Source organism: Mirounga leonina, unplaced genomic scaffold, assembly GCF_011800145.1.
Source record: "Mirounga leonina isolate KUSES-001 unplaced genomic scaffold, KU_Mleo_1.0 Mir_91, whole genome shotgun sequence".
Lineage (NCBI taxonomy): Eukaryota > Metazoa > Chordata > Mammalia > Carnivora > Phocidae > Mirounga > Mirounga leonina.
In genome coordinates, this window is record NW_023270839.1 from 47,298,731 (window position 1) to 47,317,316 (window position 18,586).

Below are 18,586 nucleotides of genomic sequence, written 5' to 3' on the forward strand. Positions count from 1 at the left end.
GGAGCCAGAAAGGGGGTGGGAGGTTGGAGCCTAGGGGAGAGGGAGCATTAGGGCTGTGCTGCCTATCCACCTGATCAAACAGCTCTGGAGGCAAAAACTGCACAGAATGACCTCTTGGAGGTCTGCATTTGGAGCCAGCAGGCCAGGCATTGTTCAGACAGGGAAGAATTTAGCTTGTCAATCATTTACACCTTAGCATGAATTCTGTGGCTGATTTACCCCTCCCCAAGATCAGCCTGAACTCTCCAAAATGCAAGATTTTATCCCGGGCATCAGAGTGAAAACAATTGGCCATGGAATCTTCAGTTATGAAGTTACCACCTCGCTGCTCTTTCAGCTTGACTCAGACAACCTTGGATCCCAGAAATGCTGGAATGGCCAGTTCTTGCCCTTCCCACCAGGGCAAGAAGTGAATGATCATGCCAGGGAAGGAGTAAGTCTCCTGTACCCTGGGGGTGGGGGGATTCAAGCCTTGGACCAGTTCCCCTACCTGGAGAAGAATCAGCCTTCTGAAGCTGCATTAATGGCAGTCAGGGTTCCTCACACCCATGACAAGCTCGGATTCCAGGATTCTGCATGAGGGATAGGCACACAGGGCTGTAAAGCCCTATTGCCTTTTCTCCAAATGTGGGTGTCCCACAGCCCTCCTTGGATCCCCTGACACCTTACTTTGTGGGGGAACACTGGGGCTGCGAGCCCAATGCTTAGAGCCCACTCTCTACAAACCCTGGAAAAGGGCCCCTGAGTGGCCCCCACCCACGCTGCTGGTTTGCACCAGTCTTCCCCTGGCCTTGCCTGGCCACAAGACTGAGAATGAGTTCAGGGGCAGAGGGATTCCCAGGCCTCCTTCCATGCCCAAACTCCTCAAATTGCAAGGGGGCACATTTCCTTCCTTTGGAACCAGAAGGGACTGGTAGCTTCTCCACTGTCCTGGCAATTCATGCCAGGAAAGCCTGGGCTGGATTGAAGAGGAAAGCAGGGAGGAATTAACATTTATAGAGTTCCACCCTGTGCTTGGCACTTTGCAAGCATTTGTTTATTCTTTCAATCATTAATTCATTTACCAATTACTTCAACAAATAGCCAGTCCTGGCCCTGACTTTGAGGAAGCCACAGAATAGTAAATGCCATAAGTTATCTCATTACCTCTCACAAAACCCCTGTGATGAAGGTATTAGTCTTCCCATTTTATAGATGAGGAAATTGAAGATCAGAGTGGTTAAGCAACTGGCGCAAGTTTACTGATTTATATGTGGCAAAGCTGGGAAACAGAACTAGGTTTGCAATTCTGTTACTTACCCCTTCCTACTGTGGGTCTGTTTTCGTGTACAAAATGGGGTGCATCTCCCTGTTTGTAGGGTGGTTGTGAAGATTAGATACAATGCATGTAAAGTTCTGTGATGATGTGGATATTCTGTACATGGTTCATGGTGAAGTGGCTTTCATGCTCCAAGTCCAATGTTCTCCCACTTCCTCACATGTTTGTAGAAACAAGCTGTCACAGAGCTGGACTTCACTGGCACTTGGGAAGGTAGGTGCCAATTCAGGGCTAGAAAAAGCCTGGGTCCTGAGGGAAGGAGATATTTATCAGTCTGGCACCAAGTAATAGTTGAGCACTGGTTGTGTATCTTTAGGATCTAAGAAAGAGACAGAAGAATGAGAAGATAAAACCCCCACCGTCAGAGAACTCTCAGTATTACTGGGGAGGCAAAAAAGATACACAAAACCACATAGGACAGAGGCCTGGCTATGTGTCTACAACATAAATGCTGTAGAAACCAAGAAGTGGGCATGTGTGATCAGGAAGCTTCCTGGGAAAGAGAAACTTGAGCTGGGCCTCCAAAGGATATAGATGGGGTGAAGAAGAGACAGTTGATAAGAGGCCCTTAAGCAGGACCAGCCACTAGGTAGAATTTTTTTTTAAGTTTAAAATTTTGAAATAACTATGGACTCCAAGAAGTTACAAAAGTAGTACAGGGCGCCTGGGTGGCTCAGTTGGTTAAGCGACTGCCTTTGGCTCAGGTCATGATCCTGGAGTCCTGGGATCGAGTCCCGCATTGGGCTCCCTGCTCAGCAGGGAGTCTGCTTCTCCCTCTGACCTTCCTCCCTCTCATGCTCTCTGTCTCTCATTCTCTCTCTCTCAAATAAATAAATAAAATCTTTAAAAAAAATAGTACAGAAAGGTCCCAAGTACTCATCACCCAGCTTCCCCCAGTGGTATGAGGAAATGTGGGGATAACCATAGCAATTTCAAAACTAGGACCTTAACATCAACACAACACAATTAACTACAGTCCTTACTCAGCTTTTACCATGCACCCATTTTTGTATGTGTATATGTATGGTTCCATAAGTTTATCACATGTTAATCTGTATTACCACCACTATGATCAAGACACAGAATGGTTCCATCACCAAAAATGAGCTCCCTCGAAGGCACACCTTTGAATTGCCCACATTATGCTCTGCTCATAAACACCAAGCGTGTGGCTGCCCCTGTGCTCTGTTCATGACTGGAAAATTTGCTGGGGAAAACAAAATCTGCTTATCCTGTCCTGCTCTGCTCAGTGAAGGTAAGTTGAGGCCTGGGTGTCCAGGGGAAGATCTCCTGGCATTGGCTTCAGCCCCCGTGCACAAACCCTACATAACGAGGCTCATCTTGTCACTTTCTTGCAGGAGAAACATTCTGCAGACTTGGTCCTCCTAAGGTGAGGCTTGGACAAGCGCTCAGAAATTCAGAACCATGGACAGATCCAGGGCGCCTGGAATGTCCGAGGGTTTAAAAAGGCAAGAGTAAAGACTAGGTAATTCTCTGGGTCACCTCTTAATCTGGAGATAACCCAACCTTGGGTGAGTAACGACTCCCTTCCCCCACAGTCGCAGAGCAGGCAATCGAGAGGACATTTCTGGAGTGCAGATCCCTGTTTGCCTGACTCCTCTCCATTATTCAAGGCTCATCCTAAGTCTCTTCTGTTCTGAGGATCTCTCTTTGACTTTCCCACCTTGCTGGCTTCCTTCTCTGAATTAATTCACTCTAAGAGCTGGCAGAACCATCCAAGACAGTCTGGGAGCACATCGTGTGCTGCTCTCTGCCTGCTCCCACATACGAAGCTGTACCCCCAGCCAGAATGTGAATGCCTTGACAAGGACCAACTTGTCCTTTACTTGTCCTTCTGTTCTCTTTTCCTCCCACCCACTGTAGCTCCACACAGGGTTAGGCACTCAGGGTCTTTCTGGAGGACATGTTAGCCAGGGGGTGACTCTGTCCTCAGCTTTGATTTCCTGGGAACCTTTTCTGTCTGGCATTGTTGGCACAGGAAGCAGAGGCAAACTATTCTAGAACTCCTTGACCCAGCTTCATTCCCTTTCTCTCATAATCTATAGGACCCTGGCCCCTAGGAAATCCTCGTCCCTGGTTTATATTATGTCTGGTATTTCTGTCTATCCTGAAGTTGGCCTTCCCACAGCCACCTCTCTTACTGCTATCACTGGGAACCCTTGTCAGGGATGCTGTGCTGTACCACCCAGATGGCCCCTACAGGCCATTCTCCCAGCTGCTGGGAGGTGGTTGTTTGGCAGCTCTCATCTGTCCACTCTCTGTGGAGTTGCCTCTGCTGAAGATAGTGTCCTTGTCCAAGGTCACACCCATTCCCCAGGGCAGTCACCACCTAGTAACTGGTCAAAGACAGAGAGTAAAAGTCCAACTTCCTCACTCCAACTCAAGAAGACAGCTCTGATGGATCATCCCAGCTTCCCAGCTCCTGGGGAATCAGCAGAGGCCTTCGCTGAGACTGTCCTGCAGCCCACTTTCTTCCACTACTCTCCCCACAAGCATTGGTCCTGAGACCACTACCTAGTAAATTTCCTGCATACTAATCATGTCAGAGTCTGCTTCCAGGTGAACCCAACCTATGATAGCTCTAAAGTCTTGGCCCCTTGGGATTAGTCTTCCTGCTGGCATTTCTGCCCTACCATCTGACTCTGTGCATGAAGGCCAACAAAGAGTAGATCTACCCTGCATATCAATTTCCCTCAAGTCTCCTAAAAGAGTACTCACTCCACTCTCTATGGCAGTTCTCAGCGTGCTTCTAGAAGCAGGCCTTCCCTGATGTCCTTGGGTCACCTGGCATAGTAAAATGGGCTTTGAAGGCAAGCAGATCAGGGTTTGGGCTCCAGCTCTTCCACTAACCAGCTAAGTGACTTGGGCAAATTATCTAATCTCTTCCAGCTACTGTTCCCAAATCTAGAAGCAGAAATGACAATAAAAACACCACAGGCCTATTATGAGGATTAAGTGACACAACATAAGGGAAACTGTTTAACACAGTGCCTGGCATGTAAATATTAATCCCTTCTTCTTTTGGGTCTGGGGACACTTTCCAACTAATTGTCAATTAATATTTTTAAATTAACCCAGCATCAAGCATCACAAGCACAGATGTGGTAGGTATTAGTCTATAGAAAAAGTTTTGAATTTCCCATGCGATGGAGCAAGGAGGTAGGGGTGATGGTCATGCAACTCAGCTCTCCCTGTATGCTAGTCTTGGTTCTCATGCTGTTGGAAAATTCTTGACATCTAATGAAAATTCCTCATGGCATGAGGAATAGCAGGTGTTTTCATTTTATCCTAAGGGGAAATGGAGCCCAGCCAGACCTCCTTTTATAACTGGCTGGAGCAGAGACTGTGCTCCCTTAAGACACAAGACCAGCCCTTCTTCCAAAGCAATAGGGGAATGGACTGGAGAGGAGGTGGTACCTTAAATTATGGCTGCTTGGGCCACACAACTGGGTGCTGGCATCTGGAAGGAGGACGTGGGCAGACAAATCAGCCTGTTAAGAGAGTTTTGTGAAACTGTAACTCTGCCCTAAAATAACAGCACTAAGTATCCAACTGTCCAAACACCATCTCTTCCCCAGAGGCAATGATCATCTGTTCCCCTCCACCATCTCCCTGCTCCTTCAGCCCGGTTCCTCTCCCCACTCTGCAGGGGAGCAGGAGAGGCCCTGACCTCCCCAGAGCTGCTGCCTCCCCTCAGAGCAGCATCCATGGGCTGGGTGGGTGGCGGGGGGGGAGGGGAATGCAGAGTGGGAGCTGGAGGGGATGTGGGGAGCCCAGGGCAGGAAGCCACACACTCTGCACACATTCCAGCTCCAGCTGGGTCTTTTCTGACAACCTTGGCCCAGCACACACCGTCCTGTGACACCCGAGCTGGGCTCAGAGAATGCTGAATTCAGCCCCAATTAAGGGGCCATCTCAGGGCAAGCTGCCGGCACCAGCAGCTGCTATTTTGGGACTTGGTGAAGACACTATCTCCTCTCTCTTCTCTGTCTCTGTTCTGTTTTATTTTTCTCCTCTCTCTCTCCCTTCTCCCTTTCCATTATCTCTAGGGTTTTCTCACTGAGTAGGCATGTCTTTTCATCTCTCAGCTTCTCTGTTTCTCTAACACCCTGTCTCTGTGACTGTATCTCATTCTAGATCTCTCTTATCAACTAATTTGACCAACACTCATTGCCACTGGGCCAGGCTCAGTCTGTGCTCTGGCAAAGAAGCAACATGCAGGCCCCTGCCCCCAGGAGCCCCAGGTCTTGTTTGCCTTTCGCTGGTTCTCCCCACCCCTCCCTGCATCTTGACCAGCCCTGCTCCCCATGTCCAGCAACTCCAGGGCTAGCTTCTGCAGGTGAAGGAGAAGATTCACACACTCCAGCCACTCCCTGGATCCACATGCAGTTTCTATGTCTTCAGGTTCCCAGGCCTGCCGTTAGAGGTTAAAGAATTTTCCCCTCTTCCCCCAGGCTCCCAATTCCGGCACAAAAAGGACTGGAATTTCCTGGATGGGTCTGTAGCAACAAGGGCTCCAGGATGCCCAAGAGGCCCCCGGCCATGCTGTTCTACCATCCTGGACCCAGGGAGATCTGGGCCAGGTCCTGCAGTGTAGGACTGCTTGGTCTATCAAGAGATTCAGTAGTCATAGACCAAAGCCTCTTCTTCCAGAGGAGAGGCTTCCCTAGAGGGCCCACAGCCAGCATCATGCTGGGGTTATGAGGATGTCTACCCATCCATCCTCTCAGCCTTCCAAACTTACCTGCTGGGCCCTGCTCACTTTCCTCCTTCCTAATCACCAGCTCACAGCACCATCTCCTGCTCCAGCTCCCGCAGCCTTGGCCATCTGCCCTGTGCCCTTGGCACCGAGCTTTCCCACCCTGGTACCTGCAGGTTGAATTTAACCTGACCTGTGTTCTTTGGTACAGGGTGTAGAATAGTGATATTTAATAGGACCCATCTGTGAACTCTCTGAAGCCCTTCCCCCTGAGCATCTTCCCTTCTGAGGCTTCCCTGAGTACTAGGAATAGGGGTACATGGTAATTTTTTATGTACATCATTGAATTTTTAAATTTTTTTGATTTTTTTTAAATTAGCACCTACTATGTACTAGGCACCATTAAACATTTTCAGATGCATTACCTTATTCAATTGGTAGACCAGCCTTTTGAGGCTTTGGTCCCCATTCTAGAGTTGAAGCTCAAAGAAGTTTCCCAATGTCAAGTCATAGGAATCCAGGTTTCCTGATTATATAGCCTGGCCTTGTTCTGAAACCCAGCTCCTGCCTGTAAATAAAAGATGGAAAGAAAAGATCTACAGAGCTCGGTTCTTCCCCCAGGGAATGCTTAATTCCAGATCCAGGGGCCTCCCTGCCTTTAGCAGCTGCATGAGAAGCAGACACAACTCTTCAGGGAAGGGAGCCTCGGCCACTGGCCCACTGAGCCAGACTCAAGCCTGCTGAGGACCCACACCCTTGGCAGAGCAGAGAAGTCCTTGCTCTGGGCCAGGGTGGGCACAGCTGGGGATAAGTTCTGAAAGACAGCCCGGGGCCAAGAGAATACCTTGTGGGGGGACTAAGGGATGTCAGCCAGAGGCTCAGGGGAGAGGGCGGCAAAGGTTCCCAGGTGACAGGTGGGACTGAGACCTCCGCCTTGGAAGCTCCCCAGGGGAGGGACAGGCAACGTGGGGCCTCCCTGATGACCAGCCGGTCCCCCAGGCCTGTGACCTGAGCGGGGTGTCTGAAGCAGGCTTTGGAGCTGGGGAGAGAGCTCAGCTCTAGGGAAACACTGTGATGCCTCCTTTACTTGGTGGCTCGTTCGGATCCCTCTGCTCTTTGTCAGCATTACTGTTGTGTCAGGAGGCACCAGATGAAGAAGCAGGCAGGGCACACGGGCTGGGCCAGGCTGTTTGAAGGGAAGAGCAGGGCTATCCTGCCACGGGGGGGTGGGGGTGGCGCTCAGGTGGGTGCTGTGTGGAGTCAGGGCCCCAAAGCTTATCCGCAGCAGCCCAGGCCCAGCCCGGGAGTCCAGAACCCTGACCTCTGGCGCCCCGAGCTCCCAAGCTGGCCTGGCCCCTGTCTTGCGGGCTTCGAACCAGCAGACAGTCTCCCAGGGCCAGCCCTCTCACCCCTTAGATTTCAGGGGATCCCCACACCCTCAGCTCTAGCCCCCGAACCCTGGGTCCTCCTCCCTGCACCGTCCCCCACCATCTTCTGGCCTCTGGTCTGCCCTAGCCACTCCAGAGCCAGCTTTCCAACTCGGCTTCACTGCATCCCTCATCCCAAACTGCGAGGTCGTGCCCCCGCCCACCTCTCCAGGCTTTTCCCCACTGTCCCCAGCAGGCCCCCTGGACCCAACCACGCGCAGCCACAGCCATTCCTCAAACACGTCCACCTGTTCTCACCACTAGGCCTTTGCCACACTAGTGCCTCTGCAGGGGAGAGAGCCTCCCATCCTTTCCTAAACGCACTGCTCTGCTCCTACTCTGCTCAGCTTCTAGATGCCATTCAAGCTGCCCCTTCTTCAGAAAGCCTTTCCTGGCCGCCAGGCCGGGCGCGGTGCTGCCCGGGCTCTCTCTGTGCCCTGTGCTCTCGCGTCCTGGGCTTTGCCACGCTGGCTCGGCACGGCCGGGAAGAGCGTCTTCCGCAGAAAACTGCGATTCGCCTCCATGCTCCACAGCCCAGCACAGCGGAGATGATGAAGAAACAGGCAGCCCCTCCCCACTTCCCACCATCTGGCTGAGGCAGCCACACACACACCAGCATGCACACGTGCGTGCACACATTCAGTTATACGCACCATGCCTTCACACCAACGCACCGTCACATATACACACACAGACGTACACGAGCAGATGCTTACACAATACACCCCATTCTTCACACACGTACACTCACACAGCTTCCAACACACACGTACCATCACCTGAGCCCCCACAGTTGAGCTAGTCTGAGGGCCGGGCCAACAAGGAGGGCTTCCCTGAGAAGGCGGGATCTGGACGAGGTGAGCCTTGTGTGCCAGGTCTCTCTGGGGCGATGGATGTGGATGCTTGGGCCAAGGCTGGGTAGAGATGACTGCAGTGGGTCCCGTCCATGAGTCCATGCCCTTTACCGTGTGACTTTGTATTGGCCTTCCCCACCTGCTGGGCCCAGTCCTGTGACTTGCCTTGGCCAATGGGATGTTAGCAGACAGGTTCCAAGCAGAGGGCTTAAAATGGGCTTTCCGGGGTGCCTGCCTGGCTCAGTTGGTGGAGTGTCGGACTCTTGACCTCAGGGTTGTAAGTTCGAGCCCACATTGGGCGTAGAGATTACTTAAAAAAATAAATAAATAAAAATAAAATGGGTTTTCACACTGGAGCCTGCCTTCCTGTGCTCCGCCATCCCTGTGAGAACATGCCCAAGCTAGGCCACAGGAGATTAAAAGACATCTAGAGCGGAGCCAAGCCATCTTAGTGCACCCCGCCAAGGCTAACCTAGGTCAGCCCATAGCCAGTCCACCTCCAGGGCTGTGAGCAAGCCCCACTGAGACCTGAAGAACCACCCAGCAGAGCCCAGCCTAAATTGCTGACCCACAGAATAGTAAACTCAGTGCTTATTATAAGTCACTAAGTTCTGAGAAGTTGGTCAACAGCATCATTGTGACAACACAGTGACTAAGGCCAAAGAGATCAGCCTCTGGAGGGGCAGGCTTATCCACAGCGGTGCCCTCAGTGGGCTGGCTGGCAAATAGGGAGTCTCAACAGAGTCCACCGTCCCTCTGCATCACCCACCGCCCCTCCATTCCAGCCCCCTGGGGCTTTGCCAGGCCTCACACCTGTCCTGGATCTGTGCACAACCTGCTCCCTCCTTCTGGAATGCTTGTCCCTACCTTGCCCTCTTTGGATCCTGTTCACCCTTCGAGGTCAGGTCCAGACCCTGGAAACCTTTGGGGGCTCACAGCCTCACAGCCACCATAAACCTTTGGGAATGAGGTAAGGTAAAAGTAAGGAAAATCCCCCATTTGTCTGTCTCTCCCTCCCCCATATCCCACAGTGCTCTGCCTTACTTTACTGAGACACATTCTCCTTCATAGTCATCAACCTGGGCTGTGATGTCTCCTGAACATAAGTAGGTCCTGCCTGGCCACTGAGGGAGCAGGCCCATGCAATCCTAGATCTCCCAGAGCCTCAGCACATGGTCCATTACCCAGAAACATCTGGGGAGTGGGCAAGGCATAGAGATGAATACATTTTCTAGCTATTGATTTTGGAACAAGGTGACCAGATATTTTGTATTTAAAAAAACACAACCACCAAAAACCTAAATTGAAATCCAAACACCTATTTTCAGTCCCCTGTCTTGCTTTGCACCATTTGGCAGGGCCCTGCCCCGCTCTGAGCCTCAGTTTACCCATCTGCATAATACGGAATTGTGCTGACTCATCACCCCACTCGCTGCCAATGCTGAGCACCTGTGAAGTTTGCCTATGTGTCCAGCCGTCTGGCTGCCTGCTCTGCTTCCTCCCACACCTCGCTGGCCCTGAGTGCCATGTCAGAACTTCCTGCCTGCCAGCAACTCTGGCCAAGCCTTTGGATGGTCATGCCTAATGAGTTGGCCTGGCGTCTTTTGACTGCTGCATCCTCCACTCCCTGAACCTGCCGGTGGGACTGATGAGGCCTTGATGTTAGGAGACCTCTCTCCTAAAAGATCTGTTGGGCAAGGTTGATCCCTGCCTGTCTGATAGGAGAGGCCTGGCCTGTCTTCAGGAAATACCCTCTCTCTAAACTCTCTCCCTCTCTCTCTCTCTCCCTCCTTCTCTCCCCGCCCCCGTCTCTCTCTCTCTATCACACACACACACACACACACACAGACACACACACGCGTGCGCGCACGCACACACATCCACTCAAGACTCCTCTCCTGGCAGCTTCTGCTGGGCCAGTAGGAAGGAATGCTGACTGGCTGTATTTCAGGTGAGAAGAGACAGGAGGAAAATGGTCCAGTGCAAAATTATCCGGAGAGGGGAAGACCTTTACACTCCGGCTTACCAAAAACAAGGATGGGAGATTTTGGAAGCCAGCCTGGTACATGCCTAGAGAGCAAAGCTTTCTGGGATCCAGTGTAGGAAAGGAGGCAGGGGCCTTGGAGCTAGATCATAGGCTCTAGCCAATGTCACTGCTTGCTCCAACCTTACTTCTATGCTCTTTTTTGGAGTTGGGGAAGCTCCAGAGATGCTCAGATCATGGTCTCCCTGGGACACCGGGAAGGAACATGAGATAGAAGTTCAAGGGGTCTCTGTGGCCAGGGCTGGGGCTGCAGGGTAGAAGTCTGCACTCACATCTGCCCAGCCCTCCAGGGTTTCCAGGTACCATCCACCCCAGATGATGAGGGGCCGACCCAATGCCAAGCAGCTTGGCTTGTCTGCTCTGCCTCCTTTCTTGTCTGCTGCTCTCTCCTGCAGAGAAAGCTTGAAGAAAGCACAGAGAGGCTGTGGGTGGGTGTTCACTCACTGCTCTGCTCCCACACCAGCTCACCCCCCACCTCTGTGAAAGAGACAGAGATTAAGAAGCTGGAAGTTGGAACCAGAGCTTCTAGTCGGGGTGTTTGACCTTGGCACCTCCGTGCCTTTGAGAATTCCACCTCGTTTTCTGAACCTCTGAATACCTGGATGTCTCTTCTGCAGGCAGGAAGTAGTCAAGCCAATTTTGTCAAATGGCTGCAGGGATGGGAGAACCCTTCTGAAACCATGAGGCCCTCTACACACACAAGATGTTTGCATTATTGAGACCAAAGAGTGCTTTGGGCCTCACTGTGTCATTGTGGGGCATGCTTCTCCTTTGCAACCCCTCTGCAGCCTGCGTTCTGAGAAGCACAGCCAGGGCTTGGTCTCTGCCCCTGCACCCCTGCCCCCATGCCCCACATCACGTGCCCCCACACCCCACGTCACGTGCCCCCATGTCCTGCCCCCACGCCCCACGTCACGTGTCCCCATGCCCCACGTCACGTGCCCTCATGCAGCCAGCCATCTCAGAGGTCCTGAGGGCCATCCCAGGTCAGGGCTGTCAGCGAGCTAGAGAAGGAGGTGTTCTGGGCCTTCCCTGCAGAAGCTCTCTGCCTGGGATATTGATAAGTGACCGAGCCATTCCGAGAACAATAAGAGTCCAGGGCAGGACAGAGTATGAGCAGAAGCTGGCTTAGGCCTTCTGGGAAGGAAGAGGGTGGTGTGGGTTGGAGGAGCTGGGAGGGTTTTCTGGAGGAAGGGGAGGGTTTGATGTGACTTTAAAGGATCCAGATGCTGCTGCAGGGAGCCCTGGCATGGCCAACTCAGGTCACCATGCCCAGAGACAGGAGAACCAAACTCCAGGGGAGGTTCTCACTGACCATTCCAGATCTAAGGAACAGAGACCCCATTCATAAAGTGCAGCAGCAGGGGAGTCTGTAGTGGCTCCACGGAGCTTGAGCAGAGCCAGGGTGGCACTGATGCCCCAAGAGTTCCCCAAAATGAAGGCCAATTATCAGCCCTTGGAAGCACAAAGCATCCAACTTCCTGTCAGGGTAAGAAAAGACCAAGAATCCTGCTCTGTCCATAGATCTTCTGAGTCTATGAGGGCAAATTACCCCTCAGAACTAAGCCCTCCACCCACGGGCCCTCTGAGTCATGTGGACCCAGTGGGGGCAGAATGGGGACTGTCATACCCAATCTAGAGATGAGAAAACTGAGTCCCAGGGAGGAGAAGGTTTTGAGCTAAGTGTCAAGGCCCAGGAATAGAAGGCGGGCCTCCTGTTCCTCAGTTGAGTCAATGTAGACAAGCTAACCAGATACCCTGGGTCAGTGTAGACAACTGGATTGCCTGCAGCCAAAGAATCCACTTTGGAATAAGACATACACGGTGGAGATACAAGCTAACCCCTGTGTGTGGGTACAAGCCTGCCACACGCGAGGCGTCATGCTGGACACTGCACAGGAACCCATTTAAGACCTAAATCCACCCTATGAGTCAAGGATCCTCAGCTCCATGCCATGGAATGGTGAAGGAACAGAGGCTTGGAGAGTCGGGCAGCTTTCTCAAACCATCCAGGGGGAAAGGCAGAGCTGGGGTCTGAACACAGGCCTTCCTGAGGCCAAAGCTCTACATCTTTCAACCACCCCCTGGCACCACCAGACAACTGTCTGCATTTCTGCCAGAAATGGCTGGGCCAGGGAAGGAGCAGGAGTGACGGTCCAGCCCCCCACTTCAGTTTGGCTTTCCCATGACCTCCCCCTGTGCCAGGCCTGGCACCCCTGGCAAATGGTTTGAGAGTAACACCACCAGGAACAGCAGCACTTTTTACTATTACTGCTATACTTGCTTCTCCTGTGCCTCTTGGCACTTTCTATGCGAAGCCTTCACACACAGATGCATGTACACAGGCACTTTACCTACATCCTCTTATTTCATCTTCAGCACAAACATTTGAGGTAGGCCTTTTTTCACTCTCATTTTGCAGGTAAGGAAACTGAGTCTTAGGAGAGTAAAGTAACTCACCAGTCTGTCTTCAGCAGCTTGTACGGTCTACACTACCCAGGGATTTCAGGTAGAAAGACAGACATCTTTCCAACAGTGGGAATTGCCTGGGGGTGACATGGCTGTCTCTGGAGGAGGTGAGCCCCTGTCAATGAAGGTTTTTTGGTGTGCATGTGAAGGGTTGGAGAGCACACAAAAAATGCCATTTTAGTTACTTTTTAAAAATTTATGTTCCATTTATTAAAGATACACATTTAAAAACAGAGCTTTTCTTAAGGATTAAATTCCACTTGCCAGTCTTATTGTTCTATTTATAAACGTAATAAAATAAGAACAAGACATTCACTTTTTCTTCAATTAAGGTTTGATTAACTCAAGTTGAAACACTAAACTCCCTTAAACAGCCACTGCCATTTGCAATTTAATTAAATTTGTTTAAACAATTTCAACTACATTTGAACATTTCATATATTTAATTTCCCTAAGTGACTTAAATGTCTAATTGAACAAGCGTAACCTTTGCAACATGTACATGAAAAACTGTTGTAAATCTAATAAATTAAATTTATAAATATATTGACTTTGAAATTCTCTTAAATATTGCAAAATTGTTAACAAAATTAGTCAAACATCCCTTCAAGTTACTTGCCTGAAGGCCCCTGGTTACTGCTAAGGTGGAATAACCACACTTTGCTCTCTCCTCCCACTGATTGCAAGTAAGAACCCTGGAACAGATACATAAAGTACTGTCAATGGACTCTGAAAAATAAACAAAACAGGTGGACTGGAGAAAGCAATAAACATTAAAGATTGACCAATATGGCAATGTGAAAACCTTCCAAATTTGGGTTTCTTCCTTCCTATACCTCCCAGCTTGGACTCTAGAGTGCCTGAATCTCAGATCTGTGCAGTGGGCACAAACAGAAAGAGCTTGAAGAGAACCCCTCTCCTTCTGGCCAGAGGACTGGGGACAGGGACCTGCAAGAGAGAGTGGGGTGGAGAAATAATCTCAATCATTTCTCTTTTACTCTTCAGGGTGCACCACAAGGAAAGCCCCAGTTATGAAGCTCTATTCCTGCACTGTTGGTGGTGCAGGACATAAATTCTGAGTGAGAATCATTCTCTCTGACTGGAGAAACTTAGAAAAGGGGACCCTATGGAAAATGTGGGGAAGTTCTGTTGATTTTTTTTCTCTTTTTTATCCCACTGCAGCCAAAGGAAATGTGTGACAATATGAAAAGGCTAAAACCCCAGGTTCTAGGCCAGAGACCAGGAGGTGGGAGCCAGAGAGTGTGAGGACAGTCATGGAGAGCTGGAGAACAGGCTCCCTTAAATCTGTGTATGAAGTCCTGAACCCACCCTTGAGCTGTGAATGAATTGACTCAACACAAAAGGCAGGGGAGGACTTGTGGCCTGAAACAAATAAGGTTGATTACAAAATGCCCCAAATTACAAATGAAAAACCAGGAAAATCTCAACTACTCTCAAAGGAAAAGACAATAGATACTGGCCTCCAGATGACCAGATGATGGCACACACAGACTTTAAAACAGCTATTATAACTATAGTCCATGAAGTAAGGAAGAATGATTGTGAAATGAGTGGAAAGATTGAAACTGTCAGGAACAAAATGAAAACTATCAAAAAGAACCAAAGGGAAATCTTTTAACTTATTTTACATAATTAAATTTTATAATATAAAAATTCAACAACTGAAATAAAAAAACTCACTCTATGGGCTCAATAGCAAAATGAAGATGACAGAGGAAAGAGTCAGTGAACTTGAAAATAGATTCATAGAAATTATCTAATCTAAACAGTAGAGGTTAAAAAAGGATTGGAAAAATAATAGAGTTTGAGGGACATATGGGACAATATTAAAAGGTCTAACAGTCATGCCATTGGAGTCCCAGGCAGAGAGGAGAAAAAGTTTGGTGCAGGAAAAAAAAAAAAAATTTTTTTTTTTAAAGAAATCATGGTTGAAAACCTTCCAAATTTGGTGAAAAGAGATGAATTTATAGATTTAAGATGCTCAGTAAACCCCCCAAAAAGGATAAATTCAAAGAAAACCTGACCTAAATACATTTTAATCAAACTAATGAAAATCAAGGATAAAGAAAAAAATTTTTGTAAACAGCCAGAGGAAAGTAATACATTACCTGCAGGGGAACAACAATTAAGATGACTACAGATTTCTCATCAGAAACCATGGGGGCCAGGAGACAGTGGAACAATATCTCTAAAGTGCTGAAAGGGAAGAACTGTCAACCCAGAATTCTATACCCAGTGAAAATATCATTTCTAAGCCCCCCCCCCCCCCCCCAAAATTTTTTTTCAGAGGAAGGAAAACTAAGGGACTTCACTGACAGCATGCCAGCTCTAAAAGAAATGTTAGAAGAAATTCTTTAAGAAAAAGGGAAGTGATACCAGAAAGAAACTTGGGACTTTAGCAATAAAAGAAGAGGAATAAAAATGAGAATAGTTGGGTAAATATGATAGACTATTCCCCCTCTTAAGTATTTTAAAATGGGTATGACTGCTGAAAGCAAAAATGGTGACACTGTCTGGTGGAGTTTTCACTGTATACAGACATCCTGCATACAGCAGCTACAGTGCACAGGAAGGAGAGTAGTCGGCAGGACTACAAGGGTCATATACTTCACTCCAAGTAGTAAGATATTAACTCTAAGTAGATCATGATGATGAATTAGATATGTGGATCACAATCCCTAGAACAACCACCTAAAAAACATATACAAAAAGGTAATCAAGAAGCCAACAGAGGGCGCCTGGGTGGCTCAGTTGGTTAAGCGACTGCCTTCGGCTCAGGTCATGATCCCGGAGTCCTGGGATCAAGTCCCACATCAGGCTCCCGGCTCAGCAGGGAGCTTGCTTCTCCCTCTGACCCTATCCCCTCTCATGCTGTTTCTCTCTCTCTCTCTCTCTCAAATAAATAAATTTAAAAAAAAATTAAAAAAAAAAAAAGAAGCCAACAGAAAAATAATCTAAAACAATATTCAAATAATTCAAGAGGAGGCATAAAAGGGGAAACCAAAGAATGAAAAACAGAGGAAACAAGCCAAAACCAAACAATAAAATGGTACATCTAAATCCAACCTTCTCCACATGTAAATCTCCTATCACGTGTAAATTGTTTGAACATACAAATTAAAAGACAGAGATTGTCAGATTAGATTTTTAAAAAAGCAAGACCTAACTATATGCTATCTCTAAGAAACTTACTTTTAAGTATAATGACATAGGTTAAAAGTAAAAGGATGAAAGAAATATAGTATGGAACATTAATTTAAAAAAAAAAAAGCTGAAATGGCAAAGCAGACTCTTGAAGAAGAAAACTTAGGGATAAAGAGGAATATTCCATAATGACAAAAAGATCGATTCATTTGGAAGATGTAGCAATCCAAAATGTGTATGCATCAAACAACAGACCTTCAAAATACACAAAGCAAAAAAACCCAATAGGACTAAAAGGAGAAATAGACAAATCCAGTTATACTTGGGTACTTTAAGACTCATTGCTCAGCAACTGATAGAAAATAGAGAGAAAATCAACAAGGATATAGAAGATCTGAGCAACACTATCAGCCAACTTGAATCATTGACATTTACAGAACACTCCACGAACAATAGCAGAATGTACCTCCTTTCAATTTGCTCATGGATCATCCACTATAGACCATATTCTGGGTCATAAAACAAACCTTAATAAATCGTTAAAAATTGAAGTCATAAAAAATGTGCTCCCTGACCATAATGGAATTAAACTAGAAATGAATAACAGAAAGATATCTGGAAAATTCTCTAATTACTGGAAATTAAGCAACACACTTCTAAACAATCCATGGGTCAAAATCTAGGAGGTGGAAGAGCTGGGGTGCTAGCCTGGGAAGTTTGGCCCATGAGCCCACACTCTTAACCACTAGGCCATGTGGCCACTCAAGGTTGTTTAGAGCCTTGAATGCCAGGTTGAGGAATTTAGAATTTGTGCTGTATTTAATAAATCAACATTTAAGGAGTTTCATACATAAGGCAGAACACTATTTACAGATAGATAGAGTTGGGTAGTGTTGGGCGGGGGGGAGGGTGGGAAAGGGCAGGAAAAAGTCTGCATTCTGTCCCACCAGAGAGGCAAAGTGAAATTAAAGAGTTTGGATTTTTCCAGATGTCTGAAATGAGACATTTTAGAAGCAGGGCCCATCCTCCCTTTCTCACAGAGAATATTTTCAGTCTTTCTGGGATCTACACATGCTAGGTGAACAGGCAGCTCCAGAGGGAGGAACCTACTTCGGCCATCAGACAGGGGACTTTCTGACGACTTGCCATAAGAAAGGGGGTTTCCCAAGCCACTAGCTCGTGGCTGTGGACAAGTTACTTTACCACTCGATGCCTCGATTTCTCATCTGTGCAGTGAGGAGAGCATCAGTTCCCACGGACCTGGAGAAAAGACTGGCAGGGAATTTGAACCCCGGCTCCTGGGAGTTGCTGTGGGAGGCTGGCTGTAAGGGAGGGGATCTCTCTGGTTTGCAGAAGGCCTCAGCATGATGCGGAGTGGGATTCCTGCCCAGAGTGGGGGCAGGGCAGGGCAGGGCACATAAAACATTATCCGTAGAACCTTTGATCAACAGCCATGACAGGCAGGGCTTGTATTCTCTTTGAAGTAGCAGAAAGATCAATCCCCTTCTTATCTCAGCCTCTCTGTGGTTGCTGCGACTCTGGAAGACCCGAACAGAGGGGGCAATGTCCAACCCAGACCTGCGCCCCCGCCCCCGCCTCCCTGTGCACCGGGGTGAGGGTGAGGAGCAGAACCCTCCCCTGGCTGGCCTTCCCCTGGCCTTGACCACAGAGGGAGGAGAGGGCAAAAGATGCCTAGGCCCCCAGAAAGTAAGGGCGTCCACGACTCTTCCATTAAACTTCTGCAAGGGTCCCCCTCACCTGGGCATTTCCCCTTTTTTCTTCAAAGCCTGGCTTTAAAACACCTTTTCCTGAGATCTAAAGATACTAGGCCAGGAGGCAGGAGAATGGATGCTAGTTAAGGGTCTGTCTTTGATTTGCTGTGTGACCTTGAGCAAGTTACTACCCCTCTCTGGAGCTTAATTTCTCTCTTTGTGAAGTAGAATTGCTGCAAATGTTTTTTAGGGCTCAGTTGAAAATTCTGTGATCAAGACTAGTCTGTGACCAGGGTCAGGGCCAATGTGGGTTCAGGTTATAGAACTCTTTCTCAGATCCCGTCTCGGAAAATTGCCCCCCCCCCCCACACACACCACCGAATACTGACTGGCTCCATGTCCTTGACCAAATGTTTTTCTGCGCAATCCCATTAGTGGAAAGAAATGCTTTGCCAGCAGAGCAGCATCCTGGGTCTGTGGGATCTGCCCATGAGGGGCAGGAACAATTCCTATGACGGCACTCTCCCCAGCTTGCTCAAAGACTGCAGAGAGAGAAGCTTGCAGGGCCTCTCTGCCCTGGAAAGCGGAAGGAAGAGTATGGGGCATGGCGGCAGGGTGGGGAGTGGGGCAGGAATGTCCTGGGACCTTCTGCCTCCAGGTGTTGCGTGCTTATGACTACAGCAGGTTGGTGAGTTCTGGTTAGGGTCCAGGGAGCCTCTTCCGCCCTGAATGCTGGCTTACCCCCAGGCAGGTGCGGCCCCTCCCCAGTCGGGTAAGTGAAAGACTTTCAGACACAGAGGAAGGAAGATCCTCCATTCACATCCTTCCCTGCAGAGTAGGTCCCCCAAACGGAGGCCACAGGAGTCCTGCTCCTCCA